Source organism: Lissotriton vulgaris, chromosome 11 (genome assembly GCF_964263255.1).
Source record: "Lissotriton vulgaris chromosome 11, aLisVul1.2, whole genome shotgun sequence".
NCBI lineage: Eukaryota > Metazoa > Chordata > Amphibia > Caudata > Salamandridae > Lissotriton > Lissotriton vulgaris.
Window position 1 is genome coordinate 252,408,611 of NC_141699.1, and position 16,671 is coordinate 252,425,281.

A 16,671-nucleotide genomic window follows, 5' to 3' on the forward strand; every position below is an offset into this window, starting at 1 on the left:
TCCATTTCCTCTACTACAGAATTGGCAAACGCATTCACTCCAACCATTTTGCATGAATGAAGAAATTGGGTCCCTCACTCTCCAGTATGCTTTATTGATTCAACAAATAGTACGGAAGCACTGCTGCTGTGACGGTACGGACTAGATTGCACAATTAAATTGTGCAATCTAGTCCGTACCGTCACAGCAGCAGTGCTTCCGTACTATTTGTTGAATCAATAAAGCATACTGGAGAGTGAGGGACCCCGCCTCCTACTACCATCCATCCAGCGTCTGTCTGGCTTCAGTATGCACTCCGTGCTTGCCAAAACGAAAAGTAGAATTATGGGAACGGAACGTATTCTGAAATGTGCATTACAAAAAAGATGGTCAAACCTAACTTTCAGTTTACGGATCAGTCAAACTATCTCCCCTTATTCCTCCGCTCCACCATTGGAGAGAATAACACGCAGGCCTATAGGTTATAAACTGCCTGCCTAGGGGCCACCGCCTTACCTGGTGAACTGCCCGATTTCACATGTCTACTCCGGACAGCAACCACATGGACTTGCTGCTGCTGCTGCAGGGGACGACAGATCTGCTTCCTTCAGGACAGAATGAGGCACCTCGACCAGCTAGTCTCCGCTCAGCTCTTGCCGTCTGTGACCGTCCTTCTGGATAAAATGGCTGCCACTCCTCCAACTGCAGGACTCACAAGCGCGGTAAGCAGTAGGAGCCTGCGCAGACGGTCACTCGACTCCTTGGCTGCCCGCCTGCCACACCCTTTCCCAACTCGTCACAGGGTGGGTCTCACCACGCCATGTGACGAGTTGGGAAGGGGTGGAGTGACACCATGGAAAGCTCTCCTCCACACTCTGATTGACGTGGAGAGTTAGCGATCCCGGGCTTGTCTCAAAAACGCCAGGGGCTAACTTAATCTCCACGCCATCAGGGGCTGGAGACTGGGCCTCCAGGCTATGTCTTTGCCGAGCTGATGACATCACAGCCTTCAGGGCTGTAAGGTTCTCAGCCGGCAAACACATAGCAGGCTTCTTTGGGCCCGGGAGCAGCAAAGCAAATGAGTCACGTGATGTGATGTGAACAGCGGAGCTGGTGCGGCGGTATTGGTGAGTGGGGCAGAGTGGCAGACTACTGCAGAGTCAGAGACAATGCCGAGTGCCCCGTGTTCTTTGGGATTTTTTGTAAATAAATAAATGTGATCTTTATTCTCTTGCAATGGCAAATGTAAAAATGTCCCTGGGGCGGAGCCCCGACGCCCGCAAATAGAAACCGCCACTGTCTGACTGTCTGGGATATGTGAGTGACAGGGCTGGGGGATGACAGGTGGGGAATGCCAGGATTACACCTTGGTGGGAGGTGGGAGTGCCCCTGGACTCTGAATAGGGCTGTGCTCTGCCACCACAATGCTGGCTCCGTCCCCTGGGGAGCGACTGATGACTCAGCCGACTCCTGGCCCAGGAGAGGCAAAGCACTGTCAACAAGGTACTCCTGGGTGCCCCTGTCCCCACAATGCTGGCTCCACCCCCTGTGGAGCGTCTGATGTGCCTGCCCCTCACACTGAAAGCAGAAGCCAGTGTACACCCAACAAAGTGCTCAGAGACTGAATGAAGTTATGCAGTGACCCCCCTGGCCTGTGAGAACAAAGAGAATGCTGTATAAAAGTAGGAGCCCTGCTCCTTGTAAATCAGAATCCTGTTTCCCACAACGAACCTCTGCCCGACTAGAAGGAGAAGAAGACGCTGGAAGGACTGGCCTGTTGATTGCCTTGCTGAGGAAGGAGAGGAAAAGACTTTGCAGACGTGTGCTTTGAAACATTCTCCAAGGGCTTGTCTGAGCTTGCCCCTGACCTGAACCCTAGGACTAGTGGGTTCTTGGTGCCTTTGCTCGTCTTGGACCTCGAGCCGTGTGTGCCTCCCGCTGGAGTAAGACTGCGCCCCTCATCGCCCCCTCCTAGGGCTGTGGCACTCGGGAGCTTGCCTGCCTTTTCACCCGTGAGAGCCTCGCTCTAATTAGAGTCGCTCTCTGCCTCCAGGTCAGGCTGCCTGCTCCTCTGCCCCCGCCTGTCATTATGAGCGCGCTGAAGGGCTCTCGCCCCTCCCGTCGGAATTGCTCCGAGGATTGTGATCCACGCCGGAATAACAGCCCGCACGGACCGTGCCCTGTGACCCCCCTCTTCATCATCCCAGAGTGTTAACCGGCCGCGCTGCCCCCCTTGTGCAGACTCCCGTACTGCCGTACGTGGGGTCGTGAGCCGCGCCTGCCTGTGCACACGCACCCGCTGACGTCAGGATCCAAAGGTGCCCCTTCATCAACCGAGTCGCACTACCCGTGCACGACTCGTACAAAGAAATCGCAACGTTCCTCAAAGGCTCCTGTAATGGACTCGGGGCCCGCAACGTGTTATTTCCCCGTCATCGAAGCTGTGCGCATCAGAGTGCCGGAGGAGGAAGCCTACGCCCCCACGAGAGTCCTTATGGGTGAGTGGGAGTCGAGCGCATTATCTTCGTCACCCAACTTGTGCCCCTAGCCCTCTGACAGGCGCCCAGTACGCTGAAATCCCCCCCGCAGTACGAGCCGCACAAGCTTGGTATGGCTTGTACCATTGTGTTGCATTGCTTGAAGCTGTACGTCGCGTACCCCGTCTCACGCAAGATGCGTGAGTGTTGGTAGGGTCCCGGTGTACGCTTCTCACACGAGAAGCGTGAGCCTTGGTAGGGCCCGGGGTTTCCTTCCGTTCTAAGCCAAGAGGAGCGCTACGAAGCGCAACAAGGTGCTTGTGAGTGCAATACCATCCAGAAACGGGGCAAGAGGCCCCTAGATTGCAGACCAAGAACTGAAAGAACAATCTAAAAGTGAACTGTACGCCGCATACACAGCTCACGCATGATGCGTGAGAGTTGGTAGGGCCTTAAGTACGCGACTCACGCGAGATGCGTGAGACTTAGTAGGGTGCCGTGAATTCTCCCGTTTGAGGTGCCCGGAAGAGCTACGAAGTGCCCAGAAGGCCTAAGACTGGCCTGAAGTTCCTAGAAACTGCCCAAGAAGTATTTTTAAAGGATTTCCAACCTTGCCAACAAAGACTCACCTTATATTTGAACTGTAACTAAGATAAAAAGGAAGCAGCTATTAATTTAAGAGAACACTGCCTATTTCCAATCTTGTGGCCTAAGCTAGAAACGTTATATTGATCTTGTGATAAAGTCTTGTCTGCATACATATATTTTTATATAAAGGAGACGTATTTTTCATATAACCACAGCCTGGTGTCCATTTGTGGGGGGATTGGTATGTTTACTGTGTGTGTAATTACAAATGCTTAACTGACAACGCCTGGAGAATAGCCTTGGCTGCTCACGCCACGCACCTAAAGGGTGAGCAAGGGTCATTCTAAGGGGTCATCCTTCGCCCTGACTTAGAGGAGAGGGTCCCTGCTTGTCACAAGTGAATACTTGCGCCAACCAGAGACCCCCAATTCTAACAGCCCGGGTCCAGCTGAAGCTGTGACCTCCACACCAGCATGGTGGAAGCCGTCACCTCACCCCCCACATGTTCTGGCTCCTGGAAGTGGTCTTTCCAGACCTCCATGGGCAGTTGCAGGGAAACAGCAACAAGGAGTGGGTAGGTACATGGCTGTTTGTAGTGTTGTGTGTCACCTGCTACTTGAGGTGCTCTGAAGCCTGGAAACACTCCCACAGTCGGGGGGTCTGGTCAGACAGGCTATTTGTGTGTGACGGGGGCGGCATGCCACGGGGCGCCTCGAAGGTCGCTACCACCCCGTGTGGGTATTCACCTTGTGACCCCCCTTCTGTCTTTTCAGCCTTCCCAACCACAGGTTTGGTCGATGCCTGAAGAACGCTACAGCTGCGACCAGGAGGATATAGAGGACTGGCCCTTTAACTGGAAGCCTAGCAGTGAAGAGGAGGTGCCCCGACACGCCTTAAAGCCGGCAGGTGATGGCAGTCAGGTGTGCTTGTACACCGGAGCGTAGGACGGCGAGCGGAGAGAAGCGTGTTGGAGAGAGCAGATCGAAGACAGAACGGAGAGAAGAGAATCCGGTTTGACATCTACCGAGGGAGTGGAGGTGCAGAGAGACCCTTTGACGGCGCGGGAGCCTGGAGGCCAAAGGCATCACGAGCCGCCCAGCCGCATGCGACCTGGAGGCATGTGGCTCACTGAGGTGCGTAATTGTATCACGGGCTGGGTTAAGAGGAGAGGAGGGACCCTAGAGCAATTTGAATCCCGTTTCCCCTCATTCCTCCGGAGAACCCTTCCTGCACCCCCTCCCCGCCCAGTCTGTAAATATTCACCGGTGGTGCCCTCTCACTCCCTTCCCCTCACGAGTGTGCCTGTAGAATAGCACGAATTGACACGTCCTCTCTTGTGTCTTCTACCGAGGCGGCGAGCACCGTAATCACGGAGACGGACCAGGTGAAGACGAGGCGGAGTCCGATTCGGAGGAAGGAGGAGGCAACCAGGAGAAAACAGCGACCCGAACGAAGCAGATCGCCGAGACAGACTCATATTAGGAAGACATGTAGTGATATCTTGTTTCAGCAATTAAAACTCGACTGTTGCCCATTACTCCGCACCCCGCTACATTGTGCATTGTAGTTTCAAATCCCCATATTCAACTGATGCTCTTTTTCATCCCTTCCCCTCCTCCATATGTGTCCCCTGGTCTGTATTTTTTTAATTTTACACATGTTCTTCTAGGGTGCAAGGTAATTAGACTGCACATTGATTAGCGCATCATGTGGGAGGGAGGTCTGTGACATGTGTTGGTACCTTGCCTGTGCCATCACCTGTGCACTGTGTTTGGCCTTCATATTTGTTTGCACTGATGATGAGTCTCAACAAAGGAGTGTGAGGTTTAAACTGCACACCCTAGCAGCATGCATGACCCATGTTGCGTTCTCAGACATGATGTACCTCATTTGCGAGATATGCATAGCGCCAAGACGATTAATCATGAGACAGTCAGCAATTTCTAGACCCACGGATCAGTGTGCCCACTACAGTCCCATGCAACACCCTGGCCTCTTAATCATGTGTGTTATCCAACACTGTGCCCATTCTATGTGGGTTCAGCATGGGTCTGCCTCAGTGGCATTGGTCCCTGGCATAGTTTGTATTTATCATGTGTCAGCTACATGTGCACACTGGCCATGGATACAAGATTTGGCTTGTGCATACTTACACTGGGAAGTGCCTGTGTGCCTTTTCACAATAATCTGTTGTTGGTTGTTTGTGACTTATATGTATTGCCAGCCCCACGAGGTGACCTTGGTTTACTTAAAAAAAAGTTGCTGCACTGTTTTTGTTACCCTGATTCTGAGTTTTAACTTCTTGAGCTGTATCAATCACATTAACTGAGTGATGGGGGTGTTGTGCAGGAGAGGTGTGATGGACCTGCCTGTTTGGCCTTGGCAGTTGGGAGCTATGGATGTAAATTGGGAGGTAGAGTTATCACCATGTACTTCCGCTGTGATGCAGAACAGTGCTTTCATTAGGGGCTTTATAGGCTATGCTGTTTGCTTCCAGTGATGATTGTGCCTCAATAATTATTGCCACATGTATGTAGTTCTGGTGCAACACTGTTTTGTCTTAGTGTGCACACTACTGTGTTGACATTTTCCATGTGGATAAGGGTGTGTCCACGATGCAGCAATGATTTTGTTCTTCACAATTGCAGGCACATTAGCTTAAGCATTGTCCTGATTTGGGAGATGTGGGCCACTTCACATGACAGCCAGTGTGTTTTATGTGCTAGCAACTGTATGATCAGGTGATAGATGCCCCTGTGAGGAGTGACACATTTGAAGTGGTCTCACATTGATGAATGTACCTTGGCACTCCCAACACTTGTTGAGAGCTATTTATATTTGGAATGTGTTCATATGACAAATTGTGTAGGTTACACTTAAGTGTCTGCATTATAGTTGTCTCACAAGTTAGTGCACACCAAACAACATTTGCAATATTTTAGAATAAGCAAGCAGCTTTTGAAGGAGGCCAGTTTTAGTGATTAATGGTGTGCCCTGATCTCCATAGACATGTCTCGCCAGTGGTCTTTGAGTGCTTGAGACTCCTTTGGTGTCAATTGTACAGACTAATGTGTGTCAAGCCATCTTGACCTCCATTGGACCATGTATATGGCATCTTAAAGTGTGCCAGCTGTTTCAAAGAATGTGTCTATGTTTTTGGTGTGCATTTCCTTCTGAGAAATCTTTCATGCAGGCACATATGTGTTATGTTCACAAGATGGCTAATTTACACATTCAATACATGTTGAATGTGTGAAGTATGATGAGTCCCAAGATGCCAACAATTTGTGACATTAGTTTTCAGCAAAATGTACTTACAGGGCTCTGGGTGTGGTGTCACCTTGGGGAATGAGGTGTGTTAGTTTGCCCTGAGCGGCAACACAACTGTTTATTTCTTTGTGAACTTGAGGTGGCATCACTTCATTGTATAGATCTGCTCTCCTGTAAACAAACAGAAGCTCCTCGGTGGGACTCTCATTGAAGTTGTGGCCTGGTCTGCTATTTGGATCCTTATGTCCAAGTAGCATTGTGTCTATACCAACTGGGCAGTACTAGTCTTAAATATGTGCTGAGCTATCTGGCTGTTACTCATGATGCATGCCATGATTTGCAGTGTGACCAACTGATTTTGTGCTCATGTGTAAGATGTGTACAGGTGACTGATGCATTTTTGTTTCTTCTCCTTGCCAACAGCATCATCAACCAACACAGGAGGAGACATGAGCACAGACCAGGAGGAGGGACTCAGCCGCAGTGCCACCAGCGCTGAGGAGTCGGAGGGAGTCAGTGACACGGAGGGTGAGGGGAGTCAGGCGGCCGGACCTTTGGAAGGCAACACTTCTTACCATGCGGACGGCTCGGCTTCTGACACCCATGAGGAGGGGGAATACGCGGCAACACCATCTTCCATCACTGTGTCTGTCCCCGCCTCCTCCAGACCCATCTCCACCCTACCAGTTGCTAGAGTCCCTACTGTCCGTATTACCCCCATGGCTCCTTCATCCCCGGCACCGCAGCCCCTCCCCCTGTCTCCCCTGCTGCCCTCAGTGCCAAGTCTGTGGACCTACTCCGGCAGATTCATGTTGGTCAGACATCAATTGTGACTGTCCTCTATGGCCACACTACAATACTGACACAGTTGTTGTCATTCAAGGAGGGCATGTCAGCTAACATGTCTGACCAACGTCGGATTCTATCGTCCATGGACTCCTCACTGACGGCAGCAGTTGCCCTCCTGCAGCAGTCTGCCCCCCCTCCTTCAAACCCATCCACACCCCCCTCTCCCATACCTGTCCAGAGCACACACAGACACACAAGATCACGCACACCAACAGAGACACCCAGCACACCACCACCGAAGTGTAAGCGCAGATCTCCTGGCACGCAATTTCAGAGGGATGCAGGCACACCTACAGGGACTGAGGCCAGACGGCAGGCACGCGGCCACAAAAAAAGTCCACAAGACTCACAGCCCTCCACCTCCACTCCCATTGTGTCCCGGGGTGCAGGTGGTGGTCTGGCTGAACTGGCAGCAGTGTGCAGCGCTGAATTCATTTCCACCTTTGGCGCTGCACAAGCCACTGAGGAGGATTCCTCCCCCCTGCACCCACAACACCTACCCTTCCCTCTACTGTCCCTGCGGTGCCGGTCCCTGACCCAGATAATGCCCCCCACGGGTCCACAACCCTTTAGCTCCATCATGTGCATGCAAGTTTGGTGTTGACAACCTTCCTAACATACCCCGAAAAAACTTTAATGTGGACTGGCCATTGGCCTTGTTTGAGCCGGGACTCATTTTTGAAATCATTTTCCTTTTGGAGCTGAATAAAGCATTTTATTTTTCATTCTAAACTATTGCATTTCAGGTCCTTATTTTAGGTGCTGTGTGCCTAGGAGTTGGTGTCCTGGTAATGATTTGGGATTGTGAAAGATGTCTATTTTATGATGGGAATTAGGTGGACCATGGTATCTATGTGCCACCGCAATGTTGCAGCAAATAATCTTTGTTTGTGTGTGTTCAGTTTGCCTACAGACATTGTCCCAAAGAGTGTCCCTTCCTCAGTGATACATGAGATCTTCACTACAGACAGTTGCACAATTGTTGTGCTGACATGTGTGCAGATTTACTATTTTGTTGAACGTTCCCTTTCAGCAATGGCCATGCCTGCTCACAGATGAGTTCTACTCATTAGTCTGTGCCATCCATGCTACTCACTGTACTTGTGTTTGCAGTATGTAGAAATGCCTTCATGGACACAATCACCCTTTTTCACACTATGCAGATGTATGATCACAGCCTTACCCTTATGTTTGGGTTTGTTATGCAGGGTATTTGTGCACACGACTCACAATTTTGTGCTTTGTATCCAAGGGGTTTCAACCCTGTTCCTTCCATGAGCGAGTACATGTTTTACCACCTGGACATTCATATCAGGCCAGGTATGTACATGACATTGTGTTTTTCCTTTTTGCTCTATTTGTTTGGTGGGCTGTTGCATGACTATACGCTATTGTGTCATGATGGTAGGGTGTGTAGGTTACCTGCAACCTCCATGGGTGGATATGCATGTGGGATCTGACATCACACCCACATGTGGTGTGTCACGCAGTGTGTGACAGAAATCCATCCTCCGCGTAGTGGGACACTGCTTAAGTGATGTGTTGCTATGGCACTATCAGGACTCTCACAGGTTAGGGATGCAAACATACACCCATTTAGTTGTTGTATGATGATGATAATGCCCCCCCTATAACTGAGCACTGCTAGGAGTCCTGTGCACCCAGCCCTCTTATGTCTGGGCACTGCTGGGAGTCATATCCAACCACCCCTCTTGTCTGGGCACTGCTGGGAGTCATATCCACCCACCCCTCTTGTGTCTGGGCACTGCTGGGAGTCATATCCACCCCCTCTTATGTCTGGGCACTGCTGGGAGTCATATCCACCCACCCCATACCGTTGGGCACTGCTGGGAGTCATATCCACCATCCCCTCTTATGTCTGGGCACTGCTCGGAGTCATATCCATCCACCCCTCTTGTGTCCGGGCACCGCTGGAGTCATATCCACCCACCCCTCTTGTGTCTGGGCACTGCTGGGAGTTATATCCACACCCCCCCCATACGGTTGAGCACTGCCAGGAGTCATATCCACCCACCACTCTTATGTCTGGGCACTCCTGGGAGTCATATACACCCACCCCTCTTATGTCTGGGCACTGCTTGGAGTCATATCCACCCACCCCTCTTAAGTCTGGGCAATGCTGGGAGTCATATCCACCCACCCCCATACTGTTGGGCACTGCTGGGATTCATATCCACCCACCACTCTTATGTCTGGGCACTGCTGGGAGTCATATCACCCACTTCTCTTATGTCTGGGCACTGCTTGGAGTCATATCCACCCACCCCCATACTGTTGGGCACTGCTGGGAGTCATATCAGATGTCACGCACCGTACCCCAACATTCATGGCGTGTGTGCGGCTCATAGCACTATTGCAATGGTGATATACGCGAGCGTGTGAAGCACCGTACTCCAACATTCATGGTGTGTGTGCAGCTCATAGCACTATTGCAATGGTGATATACGTGAGCGTGTGACGCACGTACCCCAACATTCATGGCGTGTGTACGGCTCGTAGCACTATTGCAATGGTGGGATACGCAAGCTTGTGACTCACTGGACAAGTACACTTCCGTTGTTGCGGTATGTTGTTCCCACCGTATGCGCCGTCGTCGGTTACTGTGCACCAGGTCGTAGGCGTACAGTACTGGGATCACACGGCTGATGGGGTTCATGGTGCGTCTGTCGCGTACCGCAGTGCGGTTCGGGCCTGACTCTGCTTTTACGGACGTTTTCAGCTCCCGTAGCAATAGGGTCGTACGGAGTGTCGTTAACACGGATCGTACTTGCTGGGCAGGTAACTGCTGCCTGTTTACATACGGACAGTGCGTACTGCGTGACCCGGATATGAATTGTATGTATTTTCTGGTCGTATGGGGTTTGGTACGATTCGTGCGTAGATATGCTTTGGGTTAGGATCGTACTTGATCGTACATACGGGGACGTTGTAGGTGTACGAATCGTACGGGAAAAACGCTCCAGCATTTTACCGAATCGGAATTGGCCCCTTAGCCTTTTATCTTGAGTATTCTCACAACTGTTTAGACTATTCTCCTTTCACCTTCACTTCCTTTTACATCTATCCTCCTGGATGATACTCTATGCTTTCTTCTTCGTTTTATTGTATCATGTCCTCTTTAGATGTTTGTTAGCTATTCCTATGTTTTCTCTATGTCCTTTTCTCTTTCTTTTTTCATATATGTACCCATCTTCTGTCTATAAGCCTCTTGAGGCTTCTCTGAACTGAAACGTTAAGCATTACAAATAAACAGAATAAAACACACATAGGGACTTTCTCTTCTTCCTTGTTGAACACAAGTACATTTTGTGTTAAAAACAAGAAAGAATTGTATAAGAAAAAGAACTCACTCCTTCGCATCACAAAATTACTTTTTCACCTCCACCCTCCAACCTTTGGTCCAATACCCACTAGTTTGACTCAACCCGTCCATGGAGAGCCTTCATGACGTATCCTGGTGGAGAGAAGGAGGCAACCAGTCTTTGTCCTCACTGTCCTCAATTCTTTCAACATGGTTAGGATTCTCCTTTCCTTCAGGTCTCCTGTCGACTACTGTCGGGATGGCACAGTCGGATCTGGCACCTTTTGATTCTTTCACTGACCAGTGGTGAGTCTTGTTCTGCACACTCTCTGGATGTCCCTGGTGCCATCTGGTTTCCTGCTGCCTGCGCTTCCCTTGGTGTTCTTCCCAGTCCAATTGTATAATTTCCTCTTTTGCACCTCTCACTACTTCCTGCCTTTTAACCCTAGCCTTTAATCCCCTTTTGTTAGTCTTTCCTCTCAATCTAAACTCTTGCTTACTTTTAGGTCCCAGAGTCAGATTAAGCACAATAAGGACCCCCTTCTGTACGTTGATTTCCCTCCTCGCAGATCCTCTGAGACTCAGTTTCTTTAAATGTGTTTAGTCAAGGAACCATTGGTCACATCAATCTGGTGGTGGTTTTATGCCAAGGCCCAGAGGCCGATATTATTGAATATCCTTTATTGCCACCACACACAGCAGCGTCTTTAAATATCATAGAAATCTACACCATTCCAGAGTTCAAATAAAGCATTGTGCCTCCAGACCGCACCATATCTCTCTGAAACGCAAATCTATTTCGGAAAAATTGATTTAGGGTGTGCTGAAATATGAATCAATTTAGGGACAATGGACATGACCTAGATTTAACCTTATGTAAAAAAGCAGCCATTTTAATAAATTGGAATGCATTATATTTTCCATATAAACTGATGCGTTTTGGCAGTTTGTCTTTCTTTCGGTTCATTTTGTTTTCTGAGTCCACAGAGAGAGATTGCTTGTTTTGTTAAAGATTGTTATATATACACACCAAAGTATATTTTAGTTGTGTTCGTAATGGAGACATACACTGGTAGATTAAAGAAGGAAGAATTAAAGGTTAGGTTTAATTTGGCAATTGAAAATCTTTTCAGAAATGTCTCATAAAATGGAGAGGAAATCAGAAGTGAAATAAAAATGTAATGTCTGAATACAAACATTTGTGGTCTGCTGCTGAAGCACACAAATACGAAAAAACATGTAAGATTCCCTGCAAACGAAAAACACATATTATGGCCTCAGTCAGGCTAAAAAGAGAAAATCTGCAACAACTTTGTAATTGCACAGACTGCGATAATGTCAAGGACACACAAGATGGGCAGAATAAAGACTTCAGTATGTAAACAAATAAAGCATAATGTTTGCAAGCACTAAACAGTTATTTGTGATGAATCATCTGGAAGTACTGAGGTAGAGAAGTTGTTTCTCTGATTTTGATTCGGATAATCAAGATTACACAACTCAAAGAAAAAAAGACCTGGTAATATGGAAAATGGAAAGGATCAGGAAGTTTTAACAGCAGAGTTTTGATCATACTATGACCCTAAACTTCTATTAAAGTCCCTCTGTCTAGAAAATGGGCCCGACTGCACATGCAACTTAGTATTTGGCAGCCATGGATATGCTGTTTGGTAACACATTTATAAAGAATCTGTTCAAGTTTGTGGGGATGTTTTGTTCTTTACAAAATTCCCAACGAGATGTTAAAAAGGTCTTCAATAACCATGTTTTGGACTGTCAGATTGAACAAATGGTCAGTTCAACAGCCGTGGACGAAGCATCGCTGCAAGCTCTTTTCCACACAAATACAATGGGAGTTTTATTTCCGAAAAAGATAAAGAGCTTTGTGTGGTACAAGACATATCAGAGGATTCACAATTAAGTGTAGACGCTTTTGTTACCCCCTTAATCAGAGTCAGAATCAAGTTTATTTGCATACTTAATTAAAACCATTGCCTACAGTAAAACCAAATCCAATACTACAAGATAAAAAATATAAAAGTGTAAAAATATAAACATCGCAGACCGGCTCTTGAAACCATTAGCATTTTTAACGTTAAGCAGTGCGTTCTAAATTTGTGCAAAAGATCCCACGATTAAAAGGGCCTTATATAAAGAGGTTCTGTATAGTCAAACTAGAGGTTGTTGTGTGTTCTTAGGGGTGGCCCTCAGTGGCTTAGCTTCATAGCGGATCGGCCACGACCCAGGTCTTAATCGTGATTTAGTTCAGGATGTGTTTACATACTGCAGGCATAGTTCTAATGCGGTTGGAAATGAGTCCGAAAGGATGGTCTTTGTTGGAACATGTTCCCAGAGATAGGTGGAAGGAGGAGGCAGATCCTTGTTTGTCTTACGCGTTCTTGAGCAGTTTTTGTTCGGCTATCGTTAAGAATTTTACTAGTCGGCAATTTAGCTGGGTATTTTCTGGATTTAGACGACAGGCTTGAAGGACTGGGTTATTTAGAACCCAGCGGTGCCAGGGCACAACACCTGAAACCTTCGTGGGTAACCTGCTCCGGCGTACGAATCACAGAGACACGGGACACTTCCTTCGGCGTCAAAGATTCAAGGTTTATTTGCTGCAGGGAAACACAGAAATCACGGAAGTACAACAAGTGTAGTTCAGAGCGTCTGCTTCAAATTGGTTCTGCGGATCGCTCCTTTTATACATGGTTATCCCATAGAGTTACATTGAACACAAAAGTTTATGACCCGGTTCCCATAATTATCCCCCAGAGGGGTCGCTTTGGTCACTTTGATACACACAAGGCCCGGAACATAAGTGCGGAAACATTTGGCGGTTCCCAACTGTAAAAACCCATCTTCCCAACATTAGTGCATTCCAGTCGGCAATAAAACAGATTGAAATAGGAACAAGGACAGGTGTAGAGGAAGACGGAGACAGTGGGGAGATCGGAAAGGGTGTAAAAGGGAGGTATCGAGAGACACGAGATACAGGCATCAAAGGGACGTGCCTAATGAGATGCACGGCTAAGACAATAAACCGGCACGGCGAGATGAGCCTCAAGCGGGGCCATCTGCCTTACAGTATCATCCCCCTCATCATAAAGACACTTACAAAAGACATGTGTCTTCCGCAAATATCTTGGGAGTCCCAGGGTCGCGAAGCGGACAGCGTCCGTTCGCTGGCTACTTGAGGGCAAGAGACAAAATGGATGCCGTATCTAAGATGGAACCCGTGGGTACAGATAGAAATACCCACATAACAAACGAACGGTTTAGGTTAGCGTAGCGAAACTGTGTACACCCACTAAACTCGTCATTTGCGGTTCATAGATACCAGACTCGACCATATTCGTTCGAGTCGAAAGCACCACTAACAATTGTCACGGAACCTCAGACGCTCCTTTTGCCCTCATGTAGGCAAGCACTAGTCGGAATCATACTCGATATTCATCAGACCACATAGATGTTGCTGTAGCATAGCTCTGTCCAACCGAGCTCCCTTGGTAACATGCGGCTGTCTCATACACGTTGTAGCACAAAGGCCACACAAGGCAGGACCGCACTGCACACAAAGGCAACACGTGAACAGGAACGCCACAACAACTCCGATGATCATCAGAATCTTCCAACCCCAAGTCGACATCAGGCCCCAAAACCACCCAAGTAGCGTCCAATCCCCTACATCCACGTGTATGGATTCGGAGATCTTATGCAACTTCGAGATGGCTTGATAAACGGTCGGAGCGTTATCAGGAATGAAAATGCAGCAGCTCGAATGGATCACCTTACATACCCCACCACGATCTGCTAAGATGACATCTAAAACCATACGGTTTTGTAACGTCATAAGTCTATCCGCCTGAAGTTCTGTGGTGATACTACCAAGGGCACTGGCAGTAATATTAGCTGTCGATTCTACCACTCGAGTCAACTGTCTCAGGTTCCTACTATTAACCATAGGCCCCCAAAACGGGAGGAAACCCTTGAAAAAGTCTCCTGCCTCTTGACCGGCAGTGTCCTCTTCGCTAATTACGCCTCTCACAACTCTAGTCTTGTGATAATCTGCATCTACGGTAAACGTCGGAGGCAACAAATTTGCGATGAAGCATGAGCCCATGAAGTCAGCGGGCAACCATGCGTATGCACGATCATGGCAGATAAAGTATGTACCCTTGGCAGCCAGAAACACAGGGGACGAGACCATCGGCAGAATGTAATTTTCAGTGCAAGCACTCTCTCCAAGCCGGGCTTTCGATCTTCGACCACGACCCATTAGACAAAAATTACCAATGTGGGGTACAACCCATATCGGAGGTGAGCTTTTAAGCTGCTTTTCACTAGTGAACACACTATACTCGCCTCTACTCAGGACCCTATAAGCTTGTACCTCTTCTTCAGGAATAAGCGAAGGATCATAGATATCACTATCTAAATCCTCTATTGCTATAGACAAAGGTTTTTGATACGAAGTAGGACCAGAGTAGGGAGAGCGTGGTTCTCGAATGGGGTGGAAACCTAGTGCGCTTCGAAACATTGTTTGAAATGCTCGAGCAGACCCTTGGGAACTGTACGGTAACACCAGATATGGAATTCCCTTATCCGTAGTATGTGGCATCAACCCACACACCCAACAATTAGTAGTATTAACCACTAACTGATGCTGGTGAAGGAGCTGAATAAAGGAATTATTGCGGAATTCTGCACGTCTAGCCTGCTCGTGTTCGGGTAAGACATGAAAAGAATGAGGAGAAACAGTGGAGGTGAGTTTAGGGTCAGGGGTAGGAGTAGGTATGGCAGAAGGTAGGAAGTAAGATATCATGTAATACACCCCACCCGCCAAAAATGCAGAAACAGTCAAAAATAATACAAATACTTGGAATACAAAACACTTCGTACGGCTAAGTTGCTGCAGCTTGAATCTTTGAGTTTGAGCTTCTTCCACGTCCATCAGCTTCGAAAATGCCATTCCCTACGACCGTCCGCAACGTTTCTTGACGCACTTCGTTCTGTGTAGCAGTAGTCAATCCCTAGGAGTTCCCAGGAACCGACGGTCTTTAACCTAGCGTCAAGACCTACTAACCAGAAGGAAGTACGCGCGCGGCCCTACGGCCTTTATTGCACAAATATATATATATATGCATGCAAAAACAATGTCTCTCGGCTGTGGAAGCAAAAAGGTGTAAGGAACGAAGCTCAATGAATATATACAAAAATAATCACAATAATACAAATGTTCAAACTGATCACGGAAAACGGGATTAGAGCAGTTGTCAATAAAGCAAAGCAAGATCTTTTATTAGTCTTTAGTGCAGATCGCAAAAAGTATCGGATTTTCCCAGGACGTGTCTGCTCGTCAAACAAAGGATCCGTTGAAGAGACAACGTCCTGCTGATCAGTTGAGTGTTCGGTTCTTGAGTCTTTAGATGACAATTGTTCAACAGTGTCTTTCTGCTGCACTGAGGATTCTCCGACAGGCTGCGCGTCGCTAAAAGGTACAAACGCCGGCAATCCTTCGGTTTCAGTTGATGCAATGCCTCTCCTCACCCACGGGTCTGCCGGCAAAGGGATAGGGACCTTTTTGGTGTGGGTGGCGTGCACCCAGTTTTTCCGTCCCTCAAGACGAACGGCAGTCCTCGTGGCAAGGAGAACCTGGTAGGGTCCAGTGAACCTCGGATCCAAATTGTTCTTGCGCGAAAAGTTGCGCGTCACCACCCAATCTCCAGGCTGGAGCTGGTGGCCTGGACCCTCCGTCTGCGTCGGCAGTGCGTCGTAAACCTGTTGGTGAATTAACCTCAGTTTAGCAGTCAAGTCATGAAGATAATCGATCAGCATTGGATACTCAAGATCACAGAACATACCTGGCCTAGGAACCCCCCAAACATTCGCAGGGCGACCGAACACTATTTCATAGGGACTAAGCCCTACTCGGGAGTGTACAGTCGTCCTAGTTGACAGTAATGCCAAGGGTAAAGCGTCAGGCCACGAAAGACCAGTCGTAGCCTGAATCTTTGCTAGTTTCAGTTTAAGGGTGCCGTTATACCCTTCAACCAAACCAGCTGACTGGGGATGATTGGCACTATGGAATTTCTGATTAATTCCAAGGCCCTTACACACACTCTTCATCACACTTCCCACAAACTCACTTCCGTTATCTGACCACACGACTCTAGGCATTCCGTA

General features: G+C 48.3%; 1 long non-coding RNA gene across 1 annotated transcript in view; it reads left to right on the plus strand.

Moving 5' to 3' along the window:
- LOC147679586 (uncharacterized) overlaps positions 1-7,800 on the plus strand; it is a 105,958-nt gene extending 98,158 nt beyond the window's left edge. Inside the window, exon 5 of the long non-coding RNA XR_015300887.1 lies at positions 6,738-7,800. This is a non-coding gene — a long non-coding RNA (uncharacterized LOC147679586). The remainder of the gene's footprint in view (positions 1-6,737) is intronic.
- Positions 7,801-16,671: the final 8,871 nt, after the last annotated feature.